Here is a 14621-nt window from a genome sequence, read left to right as displayed (position 1 = left end):
CATCTCAAATAAAACATAATTTTCAGGAAGACTTGTGACTGGTTTTCTGTCTAACTAAAGGCTGCTTTGAAAAGGAAGCAGGTCTTATCCCTGAACACCAGGATTTTATTAAAATTGAAGTTCTCTTTAAAATAGCAATATCAATATGTGTGACTGTGTGTGTGTTTGTGTGTGTGTGTGTGTATATATATATATATGTGTGTGTGTGTGTGTGTGTGTGTGTGTTATTTTTGTCACTTGATAAGTAAATTGCAAGAATTTTTTCATTTAGTTTTTCTTTAATTAGCTTACAAAATATTGAATGACTTCTAGAACATTCTTAGCTTTAACTAACCAATCACTTCAACCCCATCTGTATCTGCTGTCCACTCTGTTTAGTTCATTTTCCTCTGCCCACCCTTTTAGGTTTCTTCTTTGACGGTGTCCTTTGGTGACATGGAGGTCACTACAACATTCTTAGTTAAACAAACAAATAATAATTTGAGACAAAATCCAAATATATGTACAATTAGACAGATAGATAAAATGCTATCAGTTTATCTGCGTATTTCATGATTTTTGTTATAGCTGAATAAAATTTTGTTCTGAACATATTGCAAGTTTTCATTTTGTATTCCATAGTTGATAGAAATTTAGACTAATTCCACTTATTTATTATTATGAATAAAACAGAAATGAAGGTGAGCGTGCAGGTGTCTCTGTAGTTGGATGCTTAGTTCTCCGTATATATGTCTAGGGATGGAATGTGTGTGTGATTTTGAAAAATTCTTAAACTGATTTCCAATGAGGCTCTGATAATTACCACTGCTACTAACAGTGGACAGTTGTTTTCTTCCCAACACATACCAGCAATGCTTGTACTCTGTACTCCTTATGGTGAGTACACACTCACCATTACATTTTGAATGTAACCAAGAGCAATCTCAAGTGAGTTACAAAGTGCATTTCCTTGACGACCAAGCATATTCAGTGATTTTAAAAGTGTATTTCCTATCCACTTGCCTTCTTCTTCTGAGAATTCTCTATATAATTCCATCTTCAGTTTATTAACAGGTTTGTTTCTCTTTTACGCTCTGTCAGATTAATCATCTGTCAGATAAACAATTGGTGATATTCTCCCCAGTTCTATGGGCTGGCCCTTCATTCACTTCACTGTGTCATTAACTATACAGAAGATTTCTAGTTTCACAAGATTTTATTTGTTAATGGTTGACCTTACTTTCTATACTACTAAATTTCTATTCAGAATGTCCTCACATAAGCCTATACACTAAAACTTAGTCCTATTTCTCTCCAGCTGTTTCACATCATTAGGAATTAAGTCAATTACTTGATCTTTTGGAATTGAGTTCTATTCAGAGTGAAAAACAAGATTCTCCATCAAGCATGTTCTAGAAGATGTAAAAAAAAAAAAAAACCCAACAACAACCAACCAACCAACCAATCAAACAAACAAACACAGCTAGAGGAGATATGATATAATGCAAACTACTTTTCTTCTCTAAACCTACACATAGTTATTTATTTATTTATTTATTTATTTATTTATTTATTTATTTATTTCTGAGTAAGAGCCCAGTCTCTTGTCATGACCTAAAAGACTTGTAAATGTATCTTTTTGTTGGGTATTTACTTTATTTACATTTCAAATGTTATCCTCTTTCCAGGTTTTCCCTTGGGAAACCCCTATGCCATCCCCCACACCCTGCTTCTATGAGGGTGCTCCCCTACCCACTCACCTTCTTCCTCTTGCCTCTCTGCCCTAACATTCCCCTACACTGGGGTATTGAGTCTTCACAGGATCGAGAGTCTCTCCTCCCATTGATGTACAACAAGGCCATCCTCTCCTACCCATGCTAGATGATATTTTCTAGTTCCATCCATTTGCCTAAGAATTTCCTGAAGTCATTGTTTTTCATAGCTGAGTAGTACTCCATTGTGTAGATGTACCTTATTTTCCTAGCCTTTTATTCACCAGATCTAATTGTTTTCACAGAGGCTTACTGCTGAATAAAATCATCCTATATAGTTCTCTCTGAACTCTGGCTCAGTAGTTCAGTTCAGTTGATCTGATTTATGTTCTCTCCAAGTTGACTGATACAAACTTCCTTCTCATGACTTCTCATTAAATTGCTCTGCTTAAAAATACTTCCTCTGAATTTCATAAACCAAGAGCACTGATTGCATGAACGGAATGGAAGTGTAAAATTATTCAGGTATGGGATTTGGAACAGTCAGGGAGTGGACTCTTAGGAGAGTAAAGTATGGAGTGTAAAAATAAATAAGTAAGTAAGTAAGAAATAAATAAATAAAGTGAAAAAATATTTAATCCAGACCCTGTGTTTCTACTCAATCTTTCATCTTTCAGTTCTAGGTTAAAAAACACACCCAACCTTTATATTTACAATAAGCCATATATAGCAGAAGTGCTGGGCAGATACCTATACTCTATGGTATTACAATCTACTTTCCTATTAATAACACAAAATTCTTTCTATGTTTCATCTAGGCTGTTCTTAATTCCAAATTGCTAGCTCTTAGGGCCATGTTGTTATGACTCATCTAACCAATGGAGGCTTCTCCTTTCTCTTGTCCCCAGTCATTCTTCTTTGACCCCAAGACCTGGGATTCTAAACCCCACTTTTGTCTCTTCTTCTCAACTATTGACCACTGGCATCTTTATTTACCAATCAGACATAAATTGGAGATAGGATCACTTGGGTCTTTGTGCAGACCCCAGGTCCTGAAGGCCTGCATTTCACATTACAATAGAGAGCAAATCCAAATCTCAACAGAATGGAACTGAAAAGAACTGCACAAACTCAACTAAATGTAACTGCATTCAAGTGAACTGAGCCAATCTGCACTGATCTGAACTGAACTAAACTCTCATCTGCATGCTTGAAATCAACTCACTGAAGGGGAATCAAGTGTGCTCCACTCAACTGAGCTGACTCTATCTCTGCTACTCTTAATTTCCATGCACTGTGTTCTTGTAAGAGTTGGTAATCTGTACTGTTCTTGTGAGAGTTAGAAATATCTATCTCTGACTCACCTTCCCAAAACTTCTTTCCAATTTGTCACTTTGCCTGCCCCTCAATTAGCTGGGACTTTCAAACTGACTTCTTTCTTCTATAAACTATCCTTATTCTCATTGTTTGGAATTAAAGGTCTATTCCAACCTGATCATACCATAATCCAAGACATGGCTGTATTCCAGGCAGATCACATGGACTTAGAATGTCTTTGGATGTGACCCCCTGCCAAAGCAGTAAATGTGCTGGAATAAAATTCCTCTAAAAAGATTTGAGGACTTCTGTCTTCTCTTATCTTCAATATATTGTTTTCTTCTTTCTTAGTTCATTCAGATCCACCTATATCAGCTGTATCTCCCCTTATATGATAGATTGGCTCTCCCCCATATAAACATTGATCAGCCTCACACTTAACTCTGGCATTTTCTTTAGTAGATGTTTCCAGTGATGCAAACTCCAGGTTCTTCTATTATTCTCTGAAGTATCAATTTCCAACTTACTTTTCCCCCCATATATCTACTAAGGCACAGCTTCTGTCTAAAACTCTGTCTTGTCACAAAGGTGATATAATTTCCTGGCATCCTGGATTTTTGCATACATTTTTATAACATTTCATTTTCTAACTAATTCAGTATAATTTCTCTAGAAGAACATAATCTCCAGAGAATAAGGTGTTTTGATCTTTCTTATTCAGTGGAATATTACCAGGAATAAATTAGAGTTCTAAACTATTACATAAAGAGCTAATTTTAAAAGGAGTCAGTATAATTGTGAGGATTTAGTTTTAGGTCATTCTATTTTACAGACATCTCTTAACACTTCCTAAGCATAATATTGTTTGAAAATTTGATATTATATGATTCAGAAAGAATAAAACACTATAATTACACGTGTATGCAAAATTTCTATTCAATAAGCTTACTGTGTGATCATGAAAGCATAGTTTTGCCTGAAGTAGAGGGTACTCTACATGGGTAGAGAAAATAAGAACATTTGACAAATGAATAATGATTAGCATGCACATAGACTTAGGCAGCACATGTCTTATTAGTTAGTGAACTATTTTCCTCACCACAGCTTTTTACTTATGTCAATACTATTAGCTCATATTACATGTCCCTTTTTAGCCCTTTTCAAATCTGCCTTTGTGACTGCTCTGTAAAGAAATTCCTATTAAATGCTGATGGGATCAGCCATTTAAATTATTTATTTTCTTTGGTTTTCTCCTCCCTTAATGGTTATCGTTTTGAGTAGAACCATCCTTACAAACACATATGATGGAAAGCAATACTAATAAGTCGTACATACAGTATCTCATTCACCCCTTGTACATTCGTAAGTATTTTTCCACTGGGGACAGTGTAAGAAGCAGAAAGGAGAGGTGTCTTCTTATTAATTTGTAAACTGAAAACATATTTTTATGTTTTCTTAATATTTTAAGAGTCTATTATTTACAATAATGAAGTTTAGCAAAACTTCAACGAACCTGATGTAGAAGCATTCTACTTCGATAAATAAACTGGAAACTTAAAAACAGTTTTCTTATGCTAAATATAACCAACATATACTTTTACATTATATATTAACAAGTTGACTCCACATTGTTTAGCTCACAGTGTTGGCACTAAACCTCACTGTCAGACTTATGAACAAAACCTACATTTATGATTTCCGTAGACAGTTTACTGTTCCAGACGGGCCTTTAACATTTATCACTTAAGACACCATATCATTTATGTGACATGCCTGCTTGTCCCTGCTTCCTATGCTTTCATACTCATTCTATAATTACCAAATTTACTGCTCACTAATACATTTAGAGTTGGATATGATCATTTTAAAGAATCAAGATGAATAGTCCCTAAGTACTCCATAAACTAATCATCAAATTTTGGAAGAATAGCAACTAAAATATTTACAATCACCATTTGATAGAGCCACTGGACTAACCATTTAAGATTGTGAAGTCATTCACTCACGTGTTTCCATAGACTTATAGAATTTATCTAGGACAAATGATACATTCATCACATTCTTATGTGATTGGTTATTAAATTGTTAATTCAAATCATTCAGAGTATGTGGGTAAGAATTAAAACCGTCTGCTTTGGAGACGTAAGTTATATTAAACTAAAGTGGACTGAGCAAGATGTTAAACTGTTGCTGTTAGATCAACTTGACTCTTCTGGCATAAATTATTGGTCCTTATAAATATTTTGATTTCTTAATTTGTGGTACATTAAATTGTACTTATGAAGATGTATACCAATGAATATTACATCATAACGTTAACAAACATAGCTATGATAAATATAGAATCAAGATATTTAACACCATTTTCAAAATCTCTAAAATGGATCTCAAAAGCAAATAAAACAAGAAAATAACTAGTTTAGAATAAACTTTAACATTATGCATTAAGATGTGCATCCTTTTGAGTGCCTCTATGTGTGTGGTGTTGGTTGTTTGCTCATATATATGTGGGGGGAGAGGATTGCATTCTATATATATTCTAAGCTCAAACTCTGATCAACAGTCATAAGCACATTTACATGCTGAGAGCTGCCTGGTCCAATTTGTGATATTTTTAAGTGTTGAGTGTTACAAAATTTAATGGGATATAATAGGGCAAGAAGGCTCCTGGTGGATCCATGCCTCGGCATGACCCCTCCCCCGGGAATTATGCCATTCAACAGATCTGGCATAAAGAGGCTTATTGGAGGAATAGAGAGAAGTGTGCCTTGGAAAGGAGTTAGAGGCAGACAAATGGATATATAGGCAGATATACTAATGAGAGCAGAGCTATGAAGACAGAGAAGAACATAAGGAGAGATAGAAAACATGGGACAAGAAAGAGAACACATACCACTTACAGGTAGTCCACATGTGGCCTACCTGGCAGTAGCAGCAGAAAATGATGTAGGACAAGACACTGCTATGTCCCTGGGAGGAGGATAGTGGCAGCACTTGTAAACTAATCTTTCTCCTTTTTGTTTAATTAACAATGAGGAAGTAGAAAGGGGTAATGGGTGGATAGGACTGAGGGACTTGTACTTTTTATATTTCTGATGACTGGAAAGAATGTCATCTTTGGAGACCTTAAAAAAAATTGGGGTGCTGGCTGTCTAAATGCTGCGGAAGCTGGTTGCTTCACTGATGTTAAGAATCTGTGAAAATATCTGTGGCTAGGAACGTGTATGCCCATTTGAAGCATCTGGGAGGCTAACTGGAGTATCTGTGGGTGGCCATTCTAGAGCTGTCCTGGCCAAAGATCTTAAGGAAACACTTGGAACATGGCAAGATACTGTAGCACATATATGTATGTATATATATATATATATATATATATATATATATACACACACACACACACACACATATATATATATATATATTATACAGGGAGAAACATTAATTTTGCAGGTATTTATTTGAATCTTTTAGGGCAAGGGACATGGTGTCTGTGGACAGGGGAGTACAAAAACTAGGGAACAGGACAGTAATCCACTCTCTGGAGTAGGCAAGAGGTAGGAAACTTAGGCTCTTGATTAGAGTGTATTTGTCCCATAAGAGGTAGATTCAAGGGGTTTCTCTGAAGCTTATAAGGATTTTTTAAGTTTACAAAAAGAGACATATTTAGACAATGTAATCTGTACTGAAATCCACTTTTTTAGAAACAGGCAGTAACCCTGAGATTTCACCTCACACCAGTGAGAATGGCTAAGATCAAAAACTCAGGTAACAGCAAATGCTGGTGAGGATGTGGAGAAAGAGGAACACTTCTCTTTTGTTGGTCGGATTGCAGACTGGTACAACCATTCTGGAAATCAGTCTGGAGGTTCCTCAGAAAATTGAACATTGAACTACCTGAGGACCCAGCTATACCTCTCTTGGGCATATACCCAAAAGATGTCCCAACATGTAACAAAGACACATGCTCCACTATGTTCATAGCAGCCTTATTTATAATAGCCAGAAGCTGGAAAGAACCCAGATGCCCTTCTACAGAGGAATGGATACAGAAAATGTGGCACATCTACACAATGGAATATTATTCAGCTATAAAAAACAATGACTTTATAAAATTCATATTTGGGTTATATGAGGTAACCCAATCACAGAAAAATACACATGGTATGCACTCATTGATAAGTGGCTATTAGCCCAAATGCTCGAATTAGCCTAGATGCACAGAACACATGAAACTCAAGACAGATGATCAAAATGCGAATGCTTCACTCCTTCTTTAAATGGAGGACAAGAATACCCTGGGGAGGGAATAGAGTGGCAAAGTTTAGAACAGAGGCAGAAGGAACACCCATCAGAGCCTGCCCCACATGTGGCCCATACATATACAGCCACCAAACTAGATAGGATGGATGAAGCCAAGAAGTGCAGGCCGACAGGAGCCGGATGTAGATCTCTCCTGAGAGACACAGCCAGAATACAGCAAATACAGAGGCGAATGCCATCATTAAACCACTGAACTGAGAACGGGACCCCCGTTGAAGGAATCTTAGAAAGGACTGAAAGAGCTTGCAGGGGCTCAAGACCCCTTATGAACAACAATGCCAAGCAACCAGAGCTTCCAGGGACTAAGCCACTACCTAAAGACTATACATGGACTGACCCTGGGCTCCAACTGCATAGGTAGCAAAGAACAGCCTAGTAAGGGCACCAGTGGAAGGGAAAGCCCTTGGTCCTGCCAAGACTGAACCCCTAGTGATCGTGATTGTTGGGGGGAGGGTGGTAATGGGGGGAGGATGGGGAGAGGAACCCCATAGAGAAGGAAAGGAGGAGGGGTTAGGGGGATGTTGGCCCGGAAACCAGGAAATAGAATAACACTCAAAATGTAAGTAAGAAATATCCAAGTTAATAAAGATGAAAAAAAAAAAGAAAGAAACAGGCAGTAAATACATTTCTTTCCGTCATGGTGGAGCCTTGGAAACTTTCTTTCTGTTTGTTAAAAACATGACTAGTCCTTAAGGTGAGGTAAGGGAAGACAGAACCCTTCTATGGAGCAGAATTGGCAAAAACCCATTTGATCTTGATTTCCAGTTTGACTATAGACCATGAAAAGGACTTCTTCCCTTTTTCCAGAGGGCTAGGAATATATTTAATATAATGAGAAACACTTTTAACTTAAAGACAGTATAAATTTAAAATATATACCTGTGACTGAGTAGTGGATTGTAAAGTGGGAGGCTTTACCAGAGTTAGACTAATAACTTACTAGAACTCCACTGATCAGTGTTAGGACCCTGAACTTTTGAAGTCTTAATAGAACAGTAATATAGGGAGTGGAAAAATACAAAGCATTTCTCATTTCTTTTAAGACTAGGACTTTATGTTTTTCCCTTGTTAGATGTGAGCCTTAAAAACTCTGACTTTGAATTGAAGATCTTCTAGTATAAAACTTTTAAATCTACAAACATATTCTATAGATAGGGAATTTTTCTGGCCTGTATATGGTGTATCATTACAGAGCATAACAGTTTCCCATATGATTTAGTCTATAAAATATCTACAGCATATGAAAATATAGTTATATTATAGCTTAATAACATTAGGAAAAAAGGCTAATATATTTTAAGTCAGTGATTATTTTAACCTTTCTAATGCTGTGCATCTCTAAAATTATTTAAAAGGAATTTAAAATCTCTCAATTCTGTTTTCTGTAACATTTAAAATAAGATACCCATTTATGATTAAGGCAGAGAGTAACAATGTAAACCACTTAATGTCCTTGTTTTATAAAACTGCTTTCAAGACTATACAGAATTTATTCAAAAATCTTATGCAACTTAAATGTATCTTTGGAGACCTCTTTCCTTGGTCAACTAATGTCATACATTGCTTCACTTAATTAAGATGGTTGTCAAGATATCACTCCACTTTATCCCATTCTTAAAATGTCAAGCAACCACATGTTCTGTACATCTCTGAATGGAATTATGTCACATGGTTTAAAATTATCCAAGCACAAACTTTCAGTTAATAACCGCTAACTATGAGTTTTAACCATATCCAATAATTTATAAGTCAATGACTGTGTTTTTGACCCTTGACTTTAAAAATATATCTAAAAGGGGAGAACAATAATTTCTAGAGCTAGCAGTAAACTAAAGTAGTATAAAACAAAAGCAGAACAGTATAAACAGTTTAAAATTACCTATATTTAAATAATATTCCAATTTCTATTATACTAAATTCTTTGGCCTGAAAAGCCAGAGGTGTACACTTGGTCTAGGCAGCAGGCCACAGAAGAAATAAATAGCCTTCATTCATGCATCTAAGACCAATCAGAAGCAAGCATGCAGGGGCTGTGTACTAGCAATGACACAAGAAGTTAGACATATATTTTCAGGTATCTTTTGTTAACCTAAATAGACTTTTATAACCTTGAACTTACATCATCATACAAAAATTCATACCAATTTAAAATATAAGACGGGTTGCAGCTTTCTTAGTATAATAGGCAGTACGACAATAAATAGAAAGTCCATTAGGACTCAAGAGTGTGAGACATATTGCTTTGTACCATGTGGTCATCTTAAGATGGTGACATCACCTGATGTGGTCAGTATTTAAAAACACTTGTGTTTCTATACATATATGTTTATAAGTTACATACACATATACGCAGAGTTGAATTTGAGTTACATACACACATACATATGTATGCCCTAAACAAGAGTTGAATTACACACACACACAAACACACACACACACACACACACGCACACACACACGCACATATTTATATGTGTGTAAATGAATTTTTATTTAGTAATGAACTCTTTGTTATATAAGTTTAAAGCCAAATAATTATTATATATTATGTAGATTTTATAACACACCCAATGAACAACTTAAAAATTCTTAGATAAGAGTTTATAGTATAATATTAGATATTACTTTTTTTAGCACAGAGTATAAAGAAGTCAGAGATACAATAATTTTAAGAATGGGGAAGTACAACTTTAAATGTGGAGCATAGTAAGTTTCTACATAAGCAATTTGGGAATCATTGGCCCATGCCAGTGAGAAGTTGGAAATCAGATATGCCAATTTTTTGCCTTTGAATAGGTGCATGATTTGTAATAAAATCTGAGTCTATGATGGGAGAAAGAGAGCTTGTGAAGGAGGAGGGGGAGGGCCACGTAGGTCCTAGTGTGGAGGTTGAGAGCCACAGTCAGGTAGAAGACTCAGACTCTAGCTAGAATTTGAAACCAAATTCACAGACAAGCTGTACATTCATAGTTCAGTAGTGGTTAGATCAGCGGCTTGGCTTGGAACATTCATTGGAGGAAGCAGATATGTGTTACAGAAAAGGAAGGAGAAGGAGGCTAGACAAAAAGAAAGAGGGCTTGCAACAAAGAAAAAGGTATAAAAAAAGGATTTTTTCTGTCTTTACCCAATCACATGGGTGCGTGTGGGGAGCCCAGGTTTGATAAATTTAGAAGCTAGGTGTATGAGGACATAGTTCCCCTAGATGAATTAAGCACAGATGACTCCCAAGTTTGGGTATCTGGTGTCCCAAGGAACCCAGTGGGATCTGGATTGAGAAGGTACAAGCTGTATTGTTAAATTGTCATTTACTCAGAGAGAGGTCCGTGCTAGAAGCACAAGAAGACATGGTTCACTTGGTACTAGGATTTTCCAGAGAAGCCAAGAAGGGGGAGCAACCAGTGGTCAGTGGCCCAGACATCAAATCTGTTGCAGGTGGGTATAGCAGCAGAAGAGTCTGACAAGGAGACATGTAGACAATTAGCCAGATGGGATCAGAGCCATGATGACACAGAAAGACAGAAAGGCAAAGAGAAAACCTGGGAACAGAGAGAGAGAGAAAAAGGGAGAGAGAGAGGGGAGAGAGAGAGAGAGAGAGAGAGAGAGAGAGAGAGAGAGAGAGAGAGAGAGAGAAGGGGGAGAAGGAGAGGGGGAAGAAGGAGGAGGCAGAGGGGAGAGGGGAAAGGGGAGATGTAGAGAAAGAGGGGGAAGGTAGAGGGGGAGAGGGGGAGAGGGGGAGAGAGGGAGAGCGGAAAATGAAAGAGCATATAGGGCCCCAGGGAGCTGGGGTGGCATGCAGTGATCCACTTGGAGACAATGGGAGGTGGTGTAAGCCATTTCTTGGTCCCTGGGAAGAACCTAGTGCAATCACCTAAAAGCTAACATTCACTTTGTGAAATTTTATTATAAATGTAATAAAGAAATATTAAAATATTTACATGTTTTTTTCTTATTAACTAATTTTTTGAGAGCTAATTTTAGGAAAGCTAAAATTTCAACCTAATTTATACTTTGTCTATATATTTACATATTATTCAATTACATAGAGCTACAAATAAGAATCCATGAATGTTCAACAAACATATTGGTTATTTATAAAGCATTTTATATTTTATTAATAGATATAAATGGTCACTGAGTCAAAACTCTCTATATTACAACTAAAGATTATTATGTGTGTACACACAAAAAAAATAAAAACACTGAATTCTAATGGGATTTTGTTTTGCATTTTTATCATTGTAGAATGTAAATATACATAAATTGTTAACAAAGTAATTCAGTATTCTTCCTAAATATTCTCCTATTTCAAATAACATATATTTAAAATATTTTGAAATGTATATATCAATACCTTTTGTTTTCAATACTTTCAACAGATATTAATATGACTTAGTGTCTAGAATATTTTATTGTGTTCATTTAGTGGATATATTAGTTTTGTCTTCAAGTATCAAATAAATGCATTATTTATGTCATATAAAATACATTGTAACTCAATATAATCTAATTTTTTAAATTGTGCCTTTTTAATGTACAGCTTATTGACTTAAGAAATCTCTCATAGATATCTTATTAGGTTAACTATATCACTCAATTATGAGACAATTTGTTAACTTTGAAAATGCAATTGGAAGATTAATTCACAACCTCTTATTCTCAATATGTTAAAGCCTGATGAAGTGAACATTGTTTTGATTTCTGAATTTCTTTGTCACCTGGGGATCATGGAGATTCTGAAATTAGGTATCAAAGAGTACGTATCAGAAATAGTATACCAAAAACCTTAAAGTTTCCCCAAATTAAATGTAAATACTAAGCTAATAGAAATAGTAAAGGCACAGCCTCTGTGTTATAAGTATACATTTTAGCTCTATACAGTTTTTCTATTTTTAATACTATTTTATGGAAGCATAAAATTAGACATTTATTATTACTTTGCCATTATTTGCTATTTTTTATTGGATACATTTCTTTATTTACATTTCAAATGTTATTGTCTTTCCCAGTTTCCTGTCCATAAACCCCCTATCCCCTTTCCCTTCCCCCATAAGGGTGTCCCCCCATCCACCCCCCAACATAAGCCTGCACTGGGGTCCAATAATAAAGATTAGAATGCAGATATAATTTTTGCATTAAAAAGCAATCTGAATAATTTCATGCACTTTCTATGATTTGTTAAAAAAGTAAAGAAAATCAACTATAGTAATTTTAGTATAAATATTTACTTCCACAATAACACATTTTCCAAAAATAAAATCTCAAAGTAGTGCCATGCAGTTACTTTATATTCAGTCATTATTTTGAACAGATTGCTTTGAGACTAAAATTAAATTTCCTGTTTATAATACCAACTGACAATTGAGATTTAAAGCCAATAGGGACTGTTGTGAATAGCGTCATCATCAGTAGAGTTTTAGAAATCCTTCCATTTATTCTGTTTGTCTCTGGAAGAATGTAAACAAACAGACTACAGTACAGTAAAGAAACTGGAAAAAATCCAGGAACATTCAAACTAAACAATTTTCCAAAAGCTGGGTTGCAATTAGGTAACACTCTGAAGACTTCATTTCGAGGGCATTATGCATAACTTAAGATTTTTTCCTTAAATATATTCATGCCTGAAGGCAAAGATCTATACTGTGTGTTAATCTGGTTGTCTTCAGAAAAAAAAATGAATGGAATTAAGGCATTTTTTTTCAAGCAGCATATATTAACCTTCTGTTCCTTGGAAGAAAAAGATCTGAAGGCATATGCATTCACAGATGGAAATGCACTCGTGGAATTTTTCTGCCGTGGCCAGTATTAGTCAGAGGATTGATGCTTTTATACTTCAGTTGGACTTAGAGGGATAGAAGCAGATGATAGAAAGAAAAAATTTATGGCTGTGGCACTCAACAGGAAAAGGGTTTTGCTCATGTGTTCCTTTTCTCTTATTTTTTTTTTCATGATTGTTTTAGAGGCATGGTTTGCATTTTTACTGATTTCTGCTGCTTACCTAAAAATTTATTAAGATAACTGAATTATCTAAAACAAACTTCTCCATAAAGATAGGGTACACGCATTTCAAGAGAATTCAAGAAAAGAGAGTTGTGTAGCAACTGCTTGTCAAGAGCTTCATCTAAACATCAAAATTTCTACTTTTTTTTCCAGAGGAGACAGCAGAACCAAAAGTAAACATTCTCTGAAGTATTTTGAACACTTGGTCATTTTTTCATTTCACTCATATCCGATTAGTATCAAGTTTGTTGATGAGTGGGTGGTGAAAAATATAGTCATACACAATGGAATTTTATTTAACCATTAAGAATAATGAAATTCTGAAATTTGCCCACAAATGGATCAGACTGGGGAAACGAAATCTTACTTATTCTCTTTTATATCCAGAAACCTGCTTTTTAAAAATTTTCTACTTTTGGTTATTTTATGTATTAACATTTCAAATGTTAACCCCTTTCCCCCACCCTCTTCCATACACAATTCCCTCTCCCCCTCTTTCTAGGAGGATGCTCCCAATTCCACCCACCAACTCCTACCTTAACGCCCTGGCATTCCTCTACATTGTGGAAATGAATCTTAACAGGATCAACAACTTCTCAATGACTAATAAGGCCATCCTCTGCTACATATGTGGCTGGAGGGTCTCTCATGTGTACTCATTGGTTGGTGGTTTAGTCCCTGGGAGATCTGGTGGGGTCTGGTTGGTTGATATTGCTGCTCTTTCTATGGGGTTGCAAGCTCCTTCATCTCCTTCTATCTTTTCTCTAACTCATCTGTGGGGTTCCTGTGCTCAGTCCAATGGTTACCTGCAACCATTCTCATCTGTATCAGTAGGGCTCTGGCAAAGCCTCTCAGGAGAAACCCAATTCTGGCTCCTGTCAGCAAGCACCTCTGGGCATCAGCAAAAGTGATGGGTTTGGTGGATGCCAATGGGATGGAAACCTAGGTGGAGGAGACTCTTGAAGACCTTTTCTTCAGTTCCTGCTTCACTCTTCATCCTTGTATTTCCTCCTGTGAGTATTTGTTCTCCCTTCTAAGAAAGAATGAAGCATCCACATTTTGGACATCCTTCATCTTGAGCTTCATATAATCTGTGAATTTTTTCTTAGGTATTCCAAACTTTTGGTCTAGTATCCACTTATCAGTAAGTGCATACCATGTGTGTTCTTTTGTGACTGTGTTTCTCATTCCATCTATTTGCCTAAGAATTTCATGAAGTTATTGTTTTTGATAGCTGAGTAGTACTCCATTGTATAGATGTACCACCTTTTCTGTATCCATTCCACTTTTGAAGGA

Source organism: Rattus norvegicus, chromosome 2 (genome assembly GCF_036323735.1).
Source record: "Rattus norvegicus strain BN/NHsdMcwi chromosome 2, GRCr8, whole genome shotgun sequence".
Lineage (NCBI taxonomy): Eukaryota > Metazoa > Chordata > Mammalia > Rodentia > Muridae > Rattus > Rattus norvegicus.
Note: the sequence above shows the minus strand (reverse complement) of the source record.